General features: G+C 43.9%; 1 protein-coding gene across 1 annotated transcript in view; it reads right to left on the bottom strand.

Moving 5' to 3' along the window:
- The window catches only part of LOC120052509 (breast cancer anti-estrogen resistance protein 3-like), a 60685-nt gene that overhangs the window by 11391 nt on the left and 28369 nt on the right, over nucleotides 1–20925 (bottom strand). The window lies entirely within an intron of this gene.

Here is a 20925-nt window from a genome sequence, read left to right on the forward strand (position 1 = left end):
CTGATGGATGTTATATACTGTAACTCCAGTCTTGAGTATGGTATCTACTCTGTTATATCTGGAGTACTTCTCCTGTCTTATCCGGTGTCCTGTGTGAATTTAAGTATGCTCTCTCTAATTCTCTCTTTCTCTCTTTCTTTCTCTCTCTCGGAGGACCTGTGCCCTAGGACCATGCCTCAGGACTACCTGGCATGATGACTCCTTGCTGTCCCCAGTCCACCTGGCCGTGCTGCTGCTCCAGTTTCAACTTTTCTGCCTGCGGCTATGGAACCCTGACCTGTTCACCGGACGTGCTACCTGTCCCAGACCTGCTGTTTTCAACTCTCTAGAGACAGCAGGAGCGGTAGAGATACTCTTAATGATCGGCTATGAAAAGCCAACTGACATTTACTCCTGAGGTAATGACTTGCTGCACCCTCGACAACTACTGTGATTATTATTATTTGACCATGCTGGTCACTTATGAACATTTGAACATCTTGGCCATGTTCTGTTATAATCTCCACCCGGCACAGCCAGAAGAGGACTGGCCACCCCTCATAGCCTGGTTCCTCTCTAGGTTTCTTCCTTGGTTTTGGCCTTTCTATGGAGTTTTTCCTAGCCACCGTGCTTCTACACCTGCATTGCTTGCTGTTTGGGGTTTTAGGCTGGGTTTCTGTACAGCACTTTGAGATATCAGCTGATGTAAGAAGGGCTATATAAATACATTTGATTTGATCCTATACCAGGCCCTTTGATGGACTGAGAGAGTGTTACATGGTGAATAATCTGCTCTCGGGGGCTGAAAATCATTCTGATCTGATCACTTGTGTGTACTCAATGAGAGATGATCAATTATAAGCGGCTAAAGGCCTGTCTCTTGCACGACACAACACGGAGGTATATTGGCCATATATCACAAACCCCCGAGGTGCCTTATTGCTATTATAAACTGGTTACCAACGTAATTAGAGCAGTAAAAATAAATGTTTTGTCATACCCATGGTATACGGTCTGATAAACCATGGCTGTCAGCCAATCAGCATTCAGAGCTCGACCCACTCAGTTTATAATGGCAAATATACCACAGCCGCTTGGGCCTTATTGCTTAACTATAACGTACTTGTATAACATGAATGCCAGTGTGTCAATCAAATCAATCAATTCCTGGATATGCCCTGCTGTGCATCACAGCTGGGGGACCTCCCTGTGTGACTCTGTCAGAGCAAGTTCAGAGTATTGCCATCCAGTGAGAATAGAGAATATTATAGGATAAGCATATAGTTCAGTGTAGTGTTTTACTGTCCTGAAATATCAACCAAAGTCCTATTTATGGCTCTGGCATTAGCCTCTGTCACAGGCTTTCAGGCATCATGCTATTTCCATGGATACGCTGACAGGGTGAAACCGTTTCACCGTTGCAGAAGGGTATGTGTGGTATGTGTCAGAGCTGTACCGTGTCGTTGCATGACTCTGGTGTGTGCCCCCAGGGGTCCTTCATTGAACTGAGTTATGACGAGTGAAATAAAAAAGCAGGTTGGCATTTATTGTTATGAATCTTGCCCTGGAGGCATCTCTTCAGAATGGTCACTAGCTGGCACAGCCACAAAGCCATACAGTCTCATTTTAACCCTAACCACACTTCTAACTCGAAAGCCTAATCCTAACTGTAATATAAGACCCAAAAGCTAATTTTAGTTTTCATGATTTTTTACGATAAATCCAATTTTGACTTTGCAGCTGGCCCACCTGGCTGAAATCGTTCAGTTCTGCTTCCAGGGCAAGATTCATTACAATAAACGTCAACCTGCAACAAAAAATGCACCACTGGCTAGGCCTGAATAGTGTGCAATGCAATATTACATACAATACCACAGAAAAGTAAGCAAACATAGCATGGCCACTACTGTATGTCAATGATGTAATGTAAATATCACTATCTCCTCTGAGTATTTATACATGTCAGCCATAGAGGCCTACAATCGCAGGCCTGGGCAGGCGAGCACAGACTGAAATAACCACTGATGGCACTGGCATTGTACTGAAGGATGGGCGGCCACGCCGTGGCAGGGCAGGCAGGCATTATCTCTCTATGTTGTCAACAGTCTTCAGAGGCCTTCAGGGCCAGCCAGCACCACTCAACCTTAAAATTACCAGGCGCTCCATACTGACACAGCAGCCTGAGAAAAGCATCTATCCAGGAGCTGTTTGTCTTTACTTCAGTCTTTCCTTTTTTCAATTCATTACATAATAGTACCGAAGACCTTCAACCTCCATCCACACTCACAGAGATCCTCCTCTCCCTCTCCTTGACACTTTGCCCAGTTGATTTAAGGGTGTTTTATAGCGGTATGGGGAACTTGACGCCAACTGAAGTAGATTTTCTTGGCATTTCCTGGCTTTTCAACAGCACTGAGGCACCACTTTACGATGCTGGGGAATTACAGCATGCCCTGCGCCACTTAGCTGGATGCAATCAACTCTTAACCTGAGTTTTAAAATAGCTCCGGTATAATTACTTCTGAGGAGCCTGATGATACGATGGCCATAGTTAATCCTTCACGGTAACTACATACATTCAATCAACTAAATGTCATTTGCTTTTAATAAACTGCTCATTTATATTGTTCAGCGCTGCACACATTATGCCGGCATGTTCACATATTTGTTTGACTGATCAGGTGGCTTTTTAAAGGCCTTCCCTTTACCGTCCATGTCATCACCTTGGAAAGCACCCATCTATATTATGCTGACTCTCAATCATGAGTGTGTCGAGTGCATATCTCTGGCTGGGCTCAGTCACATTACCCTGACTACCATTCCCTAAAACAGTTAAGTGGTGTCACTTTCATCTTCATCCAGATTACTAGCTAAATAGCACAACCCCCAGAAGGATACAGAGCCAAACACAGCAGGACAATGACAGAAGTTTCATCCTTCCAGATGAACGCGGGCGAGAATTGTTTGTTTGTTCTGAGGGCTGTGAGTTACTGGAAATGCTTGAGGTTCATTGTGAGATTTATTGACTTGAGGAAATAGTGATGAGTTTAGTGGGTTCTCCTCAGAGAGCTGGCCCCTTCACCCCCTGCTCCAGATGATGGTTTAGCGGTTTGTTACTTGTAAATCTCTCTGGGTTTTAACCGGGATCTAGCTTACTAGGGACCGCTGGCCCTTGTCTTTGACAATATGATTGTGAACAGCCAGGACCTTGCCCCATATTCATCTCGTGAGTATCATTGATTTCTCAGAATATAATATATATATATACTGTACATGCACTACATGACCAAAAGTATGTGGACACCTGCTCGTCAAATGTGGAGTTGGTTCCCCCTTTGCTGCTGTAACAGTCTCCACACATCTCGGATGTTTTCCACTAGATGTTGTAACATTGCTGCGGGTACTTCCTTCCATTCAGAAACAAGAGCTTTAGTGAGGTTGCGCACTGATGTTTGGCGATTAGACCTGGCTCGCAATCAGCCTTTAAATTCATCCCAAAGGAGTTTGATGGGGTTGAGGTCAGGGCTCGTCCATCGGACTGCCAGATGGTGAAACCAAATCAACTAATTTGAAGGGGTATGTCCACACACTTTTGTATATATAGTGTATTTTATATACTGATATAAATACCCCTTCAAATTAGTGGATTTCAGCAACGCCCTTTGCTGACAGGTCCATAAAATCGAGCACACAGCCATGCAATCTCCATAGACAAACATTGGCAGTGGAATGGCCTTACTGAAGGGTTCAGCGCAACTCAATATTAGGAAGGTGTACACACAGAGATGGCACCACAGGGCTCAGTGGACCCTAGGGTCAGGCTGCTATTAAAGGGAAACTTCACAAATGTTCAACTTCATATTCATCATCTCCAGCAGCACCCCAACATCAACATGTGAAAATGGAGCATTTCTATGTTTTGTAGTATAAAAGGATAGAGGAAGATTAATGTTTCCAATGACATCAGTGTGTATCATGTGATTTTTAACCAATTGTGAGTAGGCATTGCCCACTAATTGTCTACTAATTGGTTTATGATGTCATTGGAAACACTTATCTTCCTCTATTTTTTACTACAAAACATAGAAAAGCGATATTTTCACATGTTGATGTTGGGGTGCTGCTGGATATTTTTTAATTTGATTTATTTAACCTTCATTTAACTAGGCAAGTCAGTTAAAGAACAAATTCTTAGTTACAATGACGGCCTACCCCAGCCAAACCCTAACCCGGACGACGCTGGGCCAATTGTGCGCCGCCCAATGGGACTCTCAATTACGGCCGGTTGTGATACAGCCTGAAATCAAACCAGGGTCTGTAGTGACGCTAGCACTGAGATGCAGTGTCTTAGACCGCTGCGCCACTCGGAAGCCCATAGACGATCATGAATATGAAGTAGAACATTTTTAAATGTCCCTCTTAAGCTGACGGCCCATTCATTCAGTCAGTCTCCAGCCCCTCTAGTTAACAGAACCATCATAAGCCGCTTGGAGATAATGACCGCTTGGAGATAAAGATTTCTTATTCCTAATCCCGGTCTTTACATTGCTAACCCTGTAGTATACATACATGGCCTAAATCAGTGTTTCCCATCTCCAGTGCTGAAGTATCCCCGTTTATTGTAGCCCTGGACAAGCACACCTGATTCAACTTGTCAACTAATCATCAAGCCCTCAATGAATTAAATAATGTATGTTTGCCCGGGGCTACAACAAAAATGTGTGCTGTTGGGGCACTGGAGTGTCAGTCGGCAGTGCAGATTTAGGATTACATGTGGAGCTGAACCCAGGGGGACCTATAATACCAATGGCCTAGTATACATCTAACGTTTGTCACAGAAATGTGATGGCCAGAATGTTCCCTCAGAACATCAACCCTGAGGGTGATTTCTGAGTTTCCTGTGGAGATGGGGGGAGAAGGACACTGCGCTACAGAGGTTACGGAAAAGGGGGGGTAGTTAGTGGTCTTTCATGGCCTTTCTATCATTCTCATCTGTGATTTGCTATGTGGGCTCACCCTTCCTGTGTAGGGGTAAACTGATAGGACCATCAGGGCATCCTATCTCTGTCTGAGGCCCCTCAGGAGACCTGCTGCAGTCCACTCACCCTCCATTATCTCTTGACCTGTTTACGACAACTGGGCTCCATGACCATGTCTATCCACAGCAATACACTGGTAATATTATGTCCAGAAACAGGACACATCCACACAGGAAAGCATGCGAAGGGATGGATATGGAGGAGAGGACATGAGCCTTAAAGGGGCAATCTGTAGCTGCTACATCCCTCTTTGGAATTATATGTGCCCATTGATCCTTCAAGAAAATAACTTATGCATCCATAGCTCTGTCTATGAATTTGAGAGTGGTTACATTTCTCCAGCCTCATCCCTCACATTTTTCTCAAAACAGGGGCGGGGAAAACTATTTGTTAATGTTTCAACTGCTGATTGCTGCTTTAAAGTCCACATTTCTCTGAAGCTGGGTTGTTCTGATCGGTGGTACTTGTTCTAATTCGTCACTTTGTCTAAAAGACGAAAGCCTTCCTTCAGAGTTTTTTTTTTTGCCATTTGGAAGCATTTGTAAAACCTCATTGTTTAGATGGAGTAGGGTTTTGTGTCCACCTTGGCTGTGTTAAATCAGCACCTTCCAGGGGCTTTTCTGTTATTTTTACTTTATTTATTTATTTAACCTTTATTTAACTAGGCAAGTCAGTTAAGAACAAATTCTTATTTACAATGACGGCCTACCAAAAGGCCAAAGGCCTCCTGCGGGGATAGAGGCTGGGATTAAAAAATAAAAATATAAATATAGGACAAAACACACATCACGACAACACACATCTTAACTCCCCCACAGAACTCCACTCAGCCCAGGCCCATCGCTGGCATCCCAGGAAGGGCATACAGAAAGGATTAGGACCCAAATCTAGGCCAGATCACTGGAAACTTGGGGCGGTCATCTTTAATGTTTCCTCAAGTGCAGAGCGGTTGGACTAGAGGGAACCGGCTTAACCTCCGGGGTACGGAGGGGCTGGAGGCAAAACCTCCTGGCTGAAATGGAGGGAGCTAAGGAGTACAAAACTGAAATACAGCTGAGGGATAGAAAGAGAGAGAGATAGAGAGATTGAGATGATATGGATTGTTGACCAGAGAGGAAGGTGTCAGACACACACCTGTCTGTAGTGATGTTACTGCTGGTAATGGACGGACTTCAGCCATGCTGTTTCAGCAATTCACATCTCCTGTCAATTAGTGCTGCATCTGCCAGAGGGCTGCTGAGTCCTGACATGATGACGCTTGGCACCTCACTGCCATGCTGTTACACACAGCTTAAAACCTCTCTGTGGAGAGCTGTGTGTGTGTGTGCTTGTGTGTGTGTGTGTGTGTGTGCTTGCGTGCGTGTGTGTGTGTGTGTGTGTGTGTGTGTGTGTGTGTGTGTGTGTGTGTGTGTGTGTGTATGTGTGTGTGTGTGTGTGTGTGTGTTTAAGCTACAATGACCAATGGATTTAAAAAAAAAAATCATTGTAGTTAATTACCATGTTTTCTGCGTTAAACTATGTAGAATATTGGCCTGTTGGAAAATACAACTCCCTACTACATTGCCAATTCAGGCTTGATCTGATTTATCTCTACAGAAACTGCACATCGAGCTCACAGAAAAAAACTGAATGGAATTCAAATAATTTAATTGTTTAAAAACTGAAAAATAAGCATCATTTTGGTTAATTGCTTAGCACTACTACTCTGACCTTGCAGAGTGTGTGTGGTGTTTGCACCCTCAGCATAACGTACAGCTCCTTGGAGCTGCATGGCTGTCCTCCACTCCCAGCTGTGCTGCTGAGCTGCCTGGGTCCTTTAATAGTGCTTAAGCCGCTGCTGGGTGTTGTTTTAATGGAGAGGATATGAGGGAGATGTCTTTCAGTAGCTAGCACATAGCACAGGCCCCAGAGTAATTCTCCTTACTTGGCTACCCATCCACATCGTTCCGGCCAAACTGATGTTTCTTCTCCACGATGAGTCTGGATTTGGCTCACTCCCATACAATTTCTAGAATGTGAACACATTGTCACGATTCGGATTGGTCCCAAAGCCAGCCTGATGACATTATCAACTTCTAGGATGGGAGATTCAGACTGAATGTATGTAGCGATCGACAGAGCAGCGGAATTAAATTCAGAGTGAGTCATCAGGCAATAATTCTCCCTCTTTAATGACCCCACGCACCAGAGCCCAGAGCCCCAACACTGCCCACTGTGTTACCCCCTGTGACCCCGACACACAGACTAGCGTGTCCGAACCAGGCATTTACATGGAACTATTTTAAGCCTGGGCCAAACAAAACAGAGCCAATGTCTAAGCTAGCAGACTATCCGGACTCTCTAGGGTCCGCTGGGTCCAAACAGCCAGACTCGAGGAGCAACAAACTGTGGGCTATTTTGGGGCAAATATCTCTCCTTAAAATAATAGAATCAAATGGATCATAGACTTGTACGGAACATGCCGTTCTCCACTGTGGGTGATGATGAGAGAGGGTCACCAAAGAAAAGAGAGAGAGAACGATGGATCGAGAAAGAAATAGGGATGGAGGGATCACTAGCCCTACGTGATGGACGAGTGTGAGAGCCAGTATAGATGTAGATGATGATTATGATGATGAAGAGGAGGGGGACTGGGGGTGAGGGGCTGATCTCACTGTGGTTAACATTGATGAGCTTTGGGGCAGTAGACCTCCAGGGAAAAGTCACTTCCTATAAGCCTTTTAACTCATTTGCAGCTTATCTGTGAAGGCAATTTTTACAACCCACTTGTATTACATACTGTGTACAAGGTGTCTCTGTAAGTACTGTACTGTACAGAATAGGCCTACAGTATATGTCATTCTTCAGTCAGCCACAAATAATTGGCATAACTGATAATGGCTATTAATAATGTCAGTATTTTGGTCCATCTCATGACCCCCTTGCCCCTTCTGAATCTACAGGCCTGTGTCACTTCCATAAACGCTGTTGGGACAGATATAGGGCCTCTCTATAACACTCTTGGGACAGATATACTGTAGTGTCTCTCTCTTTCCAGCCTCACCATCCAATTCACTTAATGCCACTGTAATTCCCCCTGATGTCATAAAGGACAGACCACTTTCCATGGGACATATTACAAAGGAATATCAAAGCCATACTTCAAACAAAGAAAAGTAAAGAATATCATTAATAAATAAAGTGGATTGTGAGATACATTCTAAATCAAATACACAGATTATACAGATGAGCTCTCACACATTTATAATCCAAGAGCATAGTCACACACACACACACACACACACACACACACACACACACACACACACACACACACACACACACACACACACACACACACACACACACACACACACACACACCATTACAAACACACTTAGCATCACTTTCCAACTCCCATAAGTCGTCACATGGAATGGGATGTCTGGCTGACCTCTTCACTTACTATAATGAAAATATCTAAACAGCAGGTCTGATCTGGGAGGAAAAAAACAACAAGCACTGAATAACTGGTCTATTTAAAGCTTTCCCTCAGACACATGGGCCAGGCAGCACAGAGCATAGAAAAACACAGAGAGAAAGTAAAAGTTCTCTCCATCCCACAACAGTGACAGACTCTAACCCACATTAACTAGTCAATACAGAGGAGAAAGCTCCCCCAAAAACGACATTCAGCACTCACACAGCCCAGAGGGCACATTCATCACACCCAAACATGCAGGCTACAGTAAGGGATAAAGCCTCTTTTCAAAGGAGCAACTGATGATTCATCTACATTACCATTGGCTAAGCCTGTTTGCCCAAACAAAGCTTAGAATAAGATTACAGAGGATGAATCAAAGCCCTTTTCCAAGTTTGATTCATTTTTCCTTTCACTAAAGTACAGAAGTAATTCCAGGAAATACGGTGCAGGCAGTTAACATGACCTGGTTTCAAAACATGCAAGACACTGACTATGAGAACACACAGTAGGCTATGATGTGAATGCTGACAGATGACCGTGTGACACGAACAGTGGCATGACGTCACTCACCTTGGCCCTGATGACGGAGCTCTTCTGGTAGAAGCAGCACAGGGCTGCAGTCAAGGTACTCAGAACGTTGCATCTCTCTGACATCTTCCACACCTTTCAGTTAACTCGCAAAAACAGCCTCACAAACAAATCTTGGCATCAAAAAAGCACAGAGATTCTCAATTAGCCTTCACCTCTGTCACACCGAGGGGGTGAGCATTGCAGCACCTTACTCTGTAGCTCTCTCTCGTCTCTTTTTCAGTCTAAGCAGCCCTGCTGTCTGTGCTCTACACGGTGAACACACTAATCCATGCTGCTTCACACAGTCCCGGAGCTCCATGTATGGAGCGGTGGAAACTCCATGTGATCTTGCTCTCCCACTAATAAAGTCAGAGCCAGCTGGGAGGGCACTGCCTCTACTGCCTCTGGCTCTACCAAGACTAACCCCCGCAGCCCCCTCTTACCACTGGCTGAGTTTAGAGGGAGGGGAGAGAGAGGAGGGGAGAAGCTCCTGTGTGTTTTTCTGAAGCCCAGTACCCTACCAACAGTGCTGCTCTGATTAACACCGCCACCATAAACATGCTGGGTGATTCTTCTGTTCTTTTAACTCACTGCTGTTTTGATCTGTGAAGGTCTTTTTTCATACTTGATCTAATACTAAATCGGTCAGACATAATCTGTGTTGTTGAACAGAGAAATAGGCAAATTATCTTATTTCTCAGTCTATATTTTATTTGTCTCTCTGAACGACCATTGAGCAGAATGTAGTAGTACACAGATGTGGAGCAAGGAGGGAAGCAGGAGTAGTGATGAGTGACAAGATACATATTCACTGGGGTCAGAGCTATGTCTCTGTGTCCTTCAATGCTAAGGCCACTTAACTTCAGTCAGAGAGATGGTTGGAGTATAACTGAGCATGTCCAGAAGACCGTATTCTTCATTAGAAAGCAATGGCACTTAGCAGGTGCTTTTACCCAAATGACTTACAGGGCAATGACTGCATACATATTATGTCGGTGGATCCTGCAGGGAATTGAACCTACGACCTTGATGTTGTGAACACTGTTACCGACTGAGCCACACTGGCGCAACAGATGGTGGTGCGGACGGCCCAGTACATCACTGGGGCAGAGCTCCCTGCCACCTAGGACCTCTATACCAGGCGGTGTGAGAAGAAGGTCTGCAAAATTGTCAAATACCCCAGCCACCCAAGTCATAGACTGTTCACTCTGTTCACACCTGAACCGCTTCTACCCCAAAGACTGCTGAACAGTTCATCAAATGGCTACCAAATGGCTGACACACACACACTATATATACATACGCTCACACACACACACACACACACACACACACACACACACACACACACACACACACACACACACACACACACACACACACACACACACACACACACGCATATTGACGCCACACACATACACACAAACACATTTTCACACTCTTCACATATGCTGCAGCTACTGTGTTTGTTATCTATCCTGTTGCCTAATTACATTTACCCCTACCTACGTGTACATATTACCTCAATGACCTCGTAACCCTGCACATTGACTCAGTACAGGTACTCCTTGTACAGTATTTACAGTAGCTTCGTTATTGTTATTTATTGTTACTATTTTCCAATTATATTAGCTAATTTTCATACTTTTTAGCTCTGCATTGTTTGGAAAGGGCTCGTAATTAAGCATTTCACAGTCAAGTCTCCATCTGTTGTATTCGGCGCATGTGACAAATGACATTTGATTTGACACAGAACCACTTTTTGTCAACTTCCCAAGTAATGCCGACAGAGTGGAATGTCAACCACTTCAACAACTACAGGAATTGACCAACCACATTTCATTAGCGTTGGGCTCTCAGCTGTTCAGGGAATGTTTGGTTGGACCTCCAATACCATGATCAGCTGACATCCTAACGTGTGAGCGGTAAAATCCTGCTTAATTCAGTTGTCCGTTGAAAAAGCTTTAGGGAAACTTACAGCCTATTACCGGCATGTGGGGAAAAAAGCCAGATTGCTAGACGGATGAAAATATACTATAGCAATCATTAGATACAGCCTCACAGGACTGGCTTGCTTCAGCCCTATGAATCAGAGATAAGGTCCAACTACAGGTGAGGGGGAGTGAGAACTGACTGACTAATGATGCAGATGTGTGACAGTGAATGACTGCAATGCATACTGCTGCTCATCCATTTACACAATGTCTAAAAAGAAGGAAATCTGCCATTTTGAATCTATGTAAAGTGATTACTCTATTAAGTAAGTTCTACTCCATCTATCTCCAAGATGCCTCTGGAGCACATCTGGGGCTCTTCAGGACAAATCAGTCATCCATGTGCTTTGTTTTCATGTTGTATAATAGTTTTAAGTGGTCCTCTCTGTCTTGCACCATTCATAAATCTGTTGTAAGAACAAAAAACTCAGCCCGTTGTAACCGCACTGGGAAAGGGTCAGGGGGTCCAATGAGTGCGGGAGTGTAATTACCCAAGAACCATTAAGAAATGCAAACAGTTGGCTATTTATCGGCTGGGTTCCATTCCTCTGCCTCCGAAACGCTCATAAAGTGTAAACAAAGACATTAGGGAAGGCAGGCTGGCACTCCCTCTTCTCTACACAGTGCAGAAATGCACTTTCCCGCAGGAAACACATCAAACAAGTTAATTGCTTTCATTAAAACCCCAGAAGACTGCCTGCCCCTGGGAAAGAGAGGAACCTGTTAGAGAGTTTTCACAAGCTTCAAATTACCAGCTTTAAGTAAAGTACTCCCCAAAATACACACATTTATTTCTCTAGACAAGTGGAATGGAGGAACAGCCAACTCAGAATTTTTTACTTTTGACTGACATCCAGTTGACCTGTATTCTAATTTTAATTGTATTACACCTTTATTTAACCAGACAAGTCAACTAAGAACAAATTGTTATTTAACAACAAACAACTATGTAAGACAAAACAGACAGAAGATATTGGAAACAGCGCAAATAGAACCTCAAACAAACAGTGCATGTGTAGGATGAGGAACTCAACTCGAGGAAGTCCGGGGAGGCAGGAGGAGCAGGTAGCTGACTAGTGGTGGCTGTTCAGCAGCCTGATGGTCTGGGGGTAGAACCTATTGGCCAGTCAGCTAGTTTTAGTCATGATGCTCCTGTTCTACTGAGTGATTGAAGCGGGGAGAACAGCCCGTGGCTGAGGTCCCTGATGATCTTCTTGGCCTTCCTGCAACACCTGGTGTTGTAGGTGTCCTGGAGGGCAGGCAGTGGGCACCCAATGGTTTGTCAGCTGAGCGTACCACCCTCTGTAGTGCCTTGCGGTCTGCCGCGGTGGAGTTGCTGTACCAGGCTGTGATGCAGCCCGACAGTATGCTCTCGATGGTGCTCCTGTAGAACACTGTGAGGGTCCTCGGAGACAGGCTGAATTTCTTCAGCCTCCAGAAGTTGAAGAGTCGCTGTCGTGCCTTCTTCACCACGGTGTCTGTGTGGTTTGACCATTTCAGCTCCTCTGAGACGTGTACGCCGAGAAATGTGAGGTTTTTCCCATCTTCTCCCCGTTGATGAGGATGGGGGCGTGCCCCACCTGGTTCCTTCTGAAGTCCACAATCAGCTCCTTTGTTTTGCTGACGTGGAGGGAGAGGTTTTTTACTTGGCACCACACCATCAGAGTACCTACCTCCTCCATGTATGCCATCTCATCGTTGTTGGTAAACAGACCTACTACTGTCCCGTCTCAGCAAACTTGATGATGGAGTTGGAACTGTGTGAGGCCACACAGTCGTGGGTATACAGGGAGTACAGGAGGGGACTGAGGACGCACCCTTGTGGGGCTCATGATGGACTGTCATTTGTCAGTTGCATAGGGAGTTCAGTCCCAGGGCTGTGAGCTTTGTGGTGAGCTTAGAGGGCACTAGGGTACTGAAGGCTGAGCTGTAGGCAATGAACAGCAACCTCACATATGCATTCCTCTTGTCCAGGTGGTTGAGGGCAGTGTGCAGTGCAATGGTGTTTGTGTCGTCCGTGGATCTGTCAGGGCGGTAGGTGAAGTGGAGAGGGTCGAGTGTCTCGGGAGGGAGGAGGTGATGTGGTCTTTGACTAGCCTCTCTAAGCACTTCATGATGACGGAAGTGAGTGCTACGGGTCGGTAGTCATTCATTTCAATTACTTTACTATTCTTGGACACGAGCATAGAGGCAGATGGATATAGAGCCAGATGGATATAGAGCCAGATGGAAGTGTGCACCCAAGCATCAGTAAGTGATTCATTCATCAGAATGCATTTAGCATGTCAGTGACACTGATGATGACAACGCTGTGATGAAAGGTGAGACACACAACACTAACGCTGGCACAGAACCAAAGAGCAGTATTGACCAGTACGGCACATCACATACAACATCCACATTTGTCTCTTGGTCATTTCTAAAAGATCTAAAAGAAACTGTGTGTAATGTCTGTCTGTCCTTTAGGAAACTACAATGGATAACACAAATACCATTTCCCTGGAAAGCATATTGGCACATCTTTTAATTCAACTCCAGAAAATAAAAAGATAACAACAGACTATCAAGAGATTGACTGGAATTATAAGTGGGTGCACTTCAATACTGTCTGTCCAGCTGTTCTGCTGTGTAATAAATTATACTGTAGTACTTCAATCAAACCACTAGAGATTGCCATTTCTCTTACATTGTGGTAGAATGAACTGTGGACTCTGTGGCTGCATTTACACAGACAGCCCAATTCGGATCGTATGCCCAATTATTGTCAAAAGAGCTGATCTGATTTGCCAAGAGATGCAATTAGTGAAAAAAATATCAGAAATGGGCTGCCTGTGTAAACGCAGCCCAAGACCCTGCTGAAGGGCAGAACTTAGTTCTAACTAGTCTAGGATACAGCCAGGTACAGTAGGTAGGCCCACTGTAGGTAGGAGCAACAGGGAGAGATGAAGGACAGCCATTTGCCTGAGGTAGATGACGGAGCTATCCTGAGGGGGTCACTGTCACTGGTACTTGGGTTTTATGGATCCCAACCTCATAAACCTGCTGGCATCTGCCTCTAACTGGGAGCAACTAACTGTTACACAGTCTGTGTAATGTCTCAATCACACCTGTGCTGCATATCCTAGCCACACCATATGCACATTATGTATGAATGTTCCTATTTAGAAGTATTGTCAGAAATCCAAACTTATAATGTCTTTGCAGTTCTGGCAATTTCTTTCTTCAAATTGGCAAGTCAATCTCTCTAACCCCTGGGAAATTGACACTGCTGGCTATTTCCCTGAACTCAACACTATTCTCCTTATCTACAGCAAGATCACTTAAACTCCACAGTCTTTGACCTTGCAGTAGAAAACGTTTTACGTGCTGGGCAAATTCATTTACTTGGTATTGATGAAGATGATAGGACTGCAATCCTACATACAGGCTGTCTAGTCTGGTGAGTTGTCAGACTGTCAGATCTCACCCTGCCTGTCACAAATAGTGTGTATTTCTGCAGGCTGTGCGTGCTGTTCTGTGCTGTGCAGGCCACACGGAGGGCCAAAAGGGTCTTCATCTGGTGTTTAGCAAGGGCTGGAGATCTCACAGGAGGCACAGAGAGCCATTGTTCCCTTTAAAGCTCTTTCATAAGCAGTTAGCTGCTTACTGTTCAGCAGGTTATAAGAGGAGGAGAGAGAGAGAGGCTGTGTTAATGCCTCGTGTGAAAAGAAGTAAAGAAATCCCTTCATCGGGGGCCCGGGGAGACCAACAGGTCAAACAATCCACTAGGCCTGATGTTCTCCATCCTGTCTTTTCTTGTCCTCCTGTTCTTCTCTTTCACTCTCATGTTCTCTCTTTCCATTCTTCTCACTCCGTCACTCTCAATCAGTCTTTCACGCTATACCCCTCTTCTCTTCTACACTCCAGCCACTGGGCAAAAACTGGTTCAATCAACGTTGCTTCTACGTCATTTTAACCAACAAAATCAACGCAATGACTTTGAATCAATGTGGAAATCTCATTGGATTTGCAAAAAGTCATCAACGTAAGGCCATATTGAATTTTTTTCACCCAACTTTGAACCTAAATCCAATGACATGGTGACTTTTTTGGTTGATTTCACGTTGAACTCATATTAGTTGACAACTCAACCAAATGTGAATCAAAACTAGACGTTGAACCGAAGAGTCTACTGGAGTAGCAGGTGTCTCTGGGCCTAGCCCTTTGTCCTCATCTGACACCCTTTTCTCTTTGTGACTGTATCTCTGAGTCACTCTGACACTTAGTCTCAATATAATCCATGTAGAGACACATGACCATGATATCAAACCTGTTTCTCATAAACACCACACACTCCCAGAGGGAGAAGTTGGGCTCCATCCAACAAAAAAGTTGTATTTTTAGGCATTGAGTCTTTCTTGAACAATTTCCACTCTCCCGCCTTCTAGATTGGCTTTGAAGATAGTAGCCATGTGAAATTGGAGGCAAAACAACAAGACTTTCACAAAGAACAGTTTGAAGCTACACTGCTGCTGCATTCAGTCATTCTGTTGCATTGTCTCTCTAGTCCACCCATCTAAACCACTATCCCAGTGGTTGGTTGCAGTAGGATTGTGGGTATTACCATGACCAGCTCCGTGTTGCAACACGGGTCACCTACCCACAGGAAATTACTTTGGCACATCGGCCTTTGATGTTTCCTGTTCATGTGTGGAAAACATTCATTGTTGTTTCAATAGCTTGTTAATTTAAGGCCCAGCTGGGTGGAAAAACAAACACACCTGGATGGGCTGTGTTGAGGTGTGGAGCTCACAGTAACAGTGGCTAAAGTATCATGGGCGTTATGTAAGGCCTGGGCCAGACAGTGCAGTTCAGCAGGAAGGCCCCACACACAGCAGCTGGATCTCCAACCAAAACAATGGGAGAGATATTAACAGGAGGTGCTCTAGTCTGCTGTACTCCTGCGGTCCTCTGCACTGTGGCTGCCCAGAATAACACAGTTGGATGAATCTGTTGGAGGCGGGCTGTGCTTCGTCGGGCCTCTCTAGTGTTGGTTAAACACCACAGGAGAAACTCTACACTACTACCCTGAATCTAGTGATATTCACCTCGGAGTTTGTGTGTGTTTATTTTATTTATTTATTTATTTAACCTTTATTTAACCAGGTAGGCCAGTTGAGAACAAGTTCTCATTTACAACTGCGACCTGGCCAAGATAAAGCAAAGCAGTGTGACACAAACAACAACACATGGGATAAACAAACGTACAGTCAATAACACAAAAGTCTATATACAGTGTGTGCAAATGGCATGAGGAGGTAAGGCAATAAATAGGCCATAGTAGCGAAGTAATTACAATTTAGCAAATTAACACTGGAGTGATAGATGTGCAGATGATGATGTGCAAGTAGAAATACTGGTGTGCAAAAAAGTAAATAAAAACAATATGGGGATGAGATAGGTAGATTGGATTGGCTATTTACAGATGGGCTGATGTTTAAAGTGTGTGTGTGTGTGTGTGCGTGTGCGTGCGTGCGTGTGCGTGCGTGTGCATGCGTGCGTGCGTGTGTAGATGTGTGTTAGTGTACGTGTGTGTACAGTACCAGTCAAAAGTTTGGACACAACTATTCATTCAAGGGTTTTTCTTTATTTTTTACTATTTTCTACATTGTAGAATAATAGTAAAGACGTCAAAACTATGAAATAACACATACGGAATCATGTAGTAACCAAAAAAGTGTTAAACACATCAAAATATATTTTATATTTGAGAGTCTTCAAAGTAGCCACCCTTTACCTTGATGACAGCTTTGCACACTCTTGGCATTCTCTCAACCAGCTTCATGAGGTAGCCACCTGGAATGCATTTCAATTAACAAGTGTGCCTTGTTAGCAGTTCATTTGTGGAATTTATTTTCTTCTTAATGTGTTTGAGCCAATCGAAGGTAGGGGTGGTATACAGATTTTTGGTAAACGACCAAGTCCATATTTTGGCAAGAACAGCTCAAATAAGCAAAGACAAATGACAGTCCATCATTACTTTAAGAGATTAAGGTCAGTCAATGCGAAACATTTCAAGAACTTTTCTTCAAGTGCAGTCGCAAAAAACCATCAAGTGCTATGATGAAATTGGCTCTCATGAGAGCCGCCACAGGAAAGGAAAACCCAGAGTCACCTCTGCTGCAGAGGATACGTTCATTAGAGTTACCAGCCTCAGAGATTTCAGCCCAAATAAATGCTTCACAGAGTTCAAGTAACAGACACATCTCAACATCAACTGTTCAGAGGAGACGACGTGAATCAGGCCTTCATGTTCGAATTGGGGCAAAGAAACCACTACTATCAGAGGGGTTGGGTTAAATGCAGAAGACACATTTCAGTTGAATTCATTCAGTTGGACAACTGACTAGGTATTTCCCTTTTTAAAGGACACCAATAAGAAGAAGAGACTTGCTTTGGCCAAAAAACACGAGCAATGGAAATTAGACTGGTGGAAATCTGTCCTTTGGTCTGATGAGTCCAAATTTGAGATTTGGACTCATCCGCCATGTCATCAGCCAACAGCCATGTCTTTGTGAGATGCAGACTGTGTGAACGGATGATCTCCGTATGTGTGGTTCCCACCGTGAATCATGGAGGAGGAGGTGTGATGGTGTGGGTGTGCTTTGCTGGTGACACTGTCAGTGATTTATTTATAATTCAAGGCACACTTAACCAGCATGGCAACCACAGCATTATGCAGCGATACACCATCCCATCTTGTTCGCGCTTAGTGAGACTATCATTTGTTTTTCAACAGGACAATGACCCAAAACAATCCTCCATGCTGTGTAAGGGCTATTTGACCAAGAAGGAGAGTGACAGAGTGCTGCATCAGATGACCTGGTCTCCACAATCACCCGACCTCAACAAAATTGAGATGGTTTGGGATGAGTTGGACCGCAGAGTGAAGAAAAAACAGCCAACAAGTGCTCAGCATATGTGGGAACTCCTTCAAGACTGTTGGAAAAGCATTCCTCACGAAGCTGGTTGAGAGAATTCCAAGAGTGTGCAAAGCTGTCATCAAGGCAAAAGGTGGCTACTTTGAAGAATTGTTTGTTTAACACTTTTGGTTACTACATGATTTCATACGTGTTATTTCATAGTTTTGATGTCTTCACTATTATTCTACAATGTAGAAAAGAAAAACCTCAGATGCACCCTGGTCTCAGTTGCACCCTCATCTGTGTAATCCCTCTGGGGTGAGCTGAGATGAGGACAGGGCTCAGCATTTGGGATGTTTCATCCTCATATAACACTTTCTGTCATCAACCTGAGTCAGACAAGGCTGGCAGCTCTCTCCAACATCACAATTAGTAATGAGGGAAGATGTGGTCCATGTGGTTGCCTGTTCCAACATGTTGAGGTGACTGAATGAGCATGAATGAATGGAGATGGTAGTGACAGAATTCATATTTGACATAAAGGGTAGATAACAATGGACTGAAGAACTGAGTTTCTGATTTGGGCCAATTTCTCTTTTCTAAGGCATATTGAGCCAGTGCCCTGAGTAGTCAATAGGCAAAGGGTAGCATCATTTGTCTGATTCTCTGTAATAATGGTGGAAATAATAATAATGACTTTTATTTTGTAAAGTGGTTTCTTGCATCAAACAACACAACATTTTCAGTCACCACCTTGTCTGAAGGACAAGTGGATAAACAGGTTAATGTCAAGCCCTGCATGCTTTTTCCAAAGTCTCATGGAATGTTGGCCTTCATTGAACACCAGACATTTGCTGCTACTGTAGGCTGAATGATAGAACAGCTGTTCAAATGTTATGGGATGCATTTTTCTCCATTGTTTTGGTAGGCCTACATTATGATCAAACAGCCACAGTAGCCTACTTGGCCACAGTTAAAACTGTAACTTAAAGCGGATACAGCCTCAGTGTTTACTGTAAACGTACGCTGGAAGTTGCACGCCATTTTCATGTTCAAGTTAGCGCTCAGCAGATCTGAAATTTGCTCAGGTGTCAAAACATCGGTAGTAAGTAGTCCTAACCGCTACTTAGCTTATTCAAGACCGTTTCAAAACACAACACTGCCCCTTTAAGACATAAAAAAAGCTATTTACCTGACTTGCTTCTAAAGACGGCTAGAAATGCACAAACCTTATGCTCTTGTAGGAAGCAACCAGAAATTATCTATAAATGGGCTAATAACTCACTAACTAGCAAAGAATATGAACAAAAGTGTACAGCTGGCTACATGCAGCCCCTGGTTTGATCTCAAAACAAGCGCATTGAGTTCAAAGTGAATGGCACAGATCCATATATGGCAATGGCTATTTGCATATAGGCCTACTGCACCTATGATTGGTTATGGCGCACCGGTCTGTGTAGAGTCTGGGCCTGAGTCATGCCTGTCAATGCAATAGAATCCTACTCCATTGCGCTCTGCCTACAAGAAAATCTTTTGCATAGGTAGTTTTATTTTCCGAATGTTACATTGAAAGTGGCTAATATTGCATTGATTCGAGCACAATTCCCACAGTAGAGCGAAAAGTTGATAGTGTAAACTAAAGAGGAAAACTCTAGAAAGTGAAGGGAAGTTCAATCTCGTGCATCTCTGCGTGGGCTGATATTTCATCTGTCCAAGGGGAGCTGGCGCAGCTTATAGGGAACATTGCCTACTACCCTAGTGAGGTAGCAGAGCTGTGTATGTGTTCATGAAAGGCTGCCATGGCACCTGATATGAGAGCTGTTTGCACTCCTGACCTGCATGTGAAGAACCACTATGTTTGCTTTTCACACTGACCTGAGAGCATCCTATCGTATGAGGCAAGCAGCCCAGGGTATTAGTGACAGTGGGTGAGGGGAAAAAGGGAAGGAGTGGGTGAATGAGCATGTGTGTGAAAGAGAGTTGTCAGGCGTGTGGTATCAGAACACACAGACCTCAGTCACCACTCAAGGCCAATCACAGTGAGCAGGGACACAGATGAAAGTAATGGGAAATATGATTTGGTCGATACATTGACCTACATCTGAGACAAAGTGCCTCGTAGCCTGGAGAGAAATTAGATTAGTGTACTAGACAGAGGACATTTCCACCGCTCCCTCGTCCTTTTCCTTTTGAGGCTTTTTGACAGCCTCCCCCTTAGAGAGAGTAGAATAATTTATGCTCACAGCAACCTTACATAAAGAGGAATTATAGCTAGAGCCAAAATCAGTTACTTGGCTACTAAACATGTACTATACAAAAAACTTTTAGAGCACTAGATTTCAAAAAAGTCTAAATAGAAATGTCTCTCTTCTTGGTGGAAATGGAACATTGTTCCACATCGTTTCCATCTAAGAGACACTCCTTTCTACCCAAGTGGTCTCTACTACTTTTTAACCAAAGAGACGTTACTCCACTGAAGATGTTACTCAGCTCCTTAGCTACAGATGAGTACAGTGTGGCTCCTTCTGAGACAAAACACAACAAAACTAGTGATTACAATCTCCTGTCTGCCTACTGTTTTCCTGTGGCATTGCGATAATAGTTGAGAGCTTATGAGGGCTATGTCTGGATCTTCACTCCTTTACAAACAAATGCCCCTTTCTCTCTCTAACCAATGGGTATACTAGATGATGTCTACACAGGAAACAAAGCTTGAAGAGGACACTTTTACACAGCTAAACTTTATGAACTGAATGCTCAACCTGTCTGGAGAACAAAAAGTTAAACCTCTTGTCAAAAGAATAGTGCGTTACAAAACATGACATCATCAGACCTTATAACTCAAACACACGAACACACACATACTGTACACACATAATGTCTTCTCCATATATACTGTACATATTTACTGTCTTAATCTATCTTTCTTTGCATCTCTATAAAATCCTGGAAAAATAAACCAAGACACTTCATTT

Source organism: Salvelinus namaycush, chromosome 8 (genome assembly GCF_016432855.1).
Source record: "Salvelinus namaycush isolate Seneca chromosome 8, SaNama_1.0, whole genome shotgun sequence".
Taxonomy (NCBI): domain Eukaryota; kingdom Metazoa; phylum Chordata; class Actinopteri; order Salmoniformes; family Salmonidae; genus Salvelinus; species Salvelinus namaycush.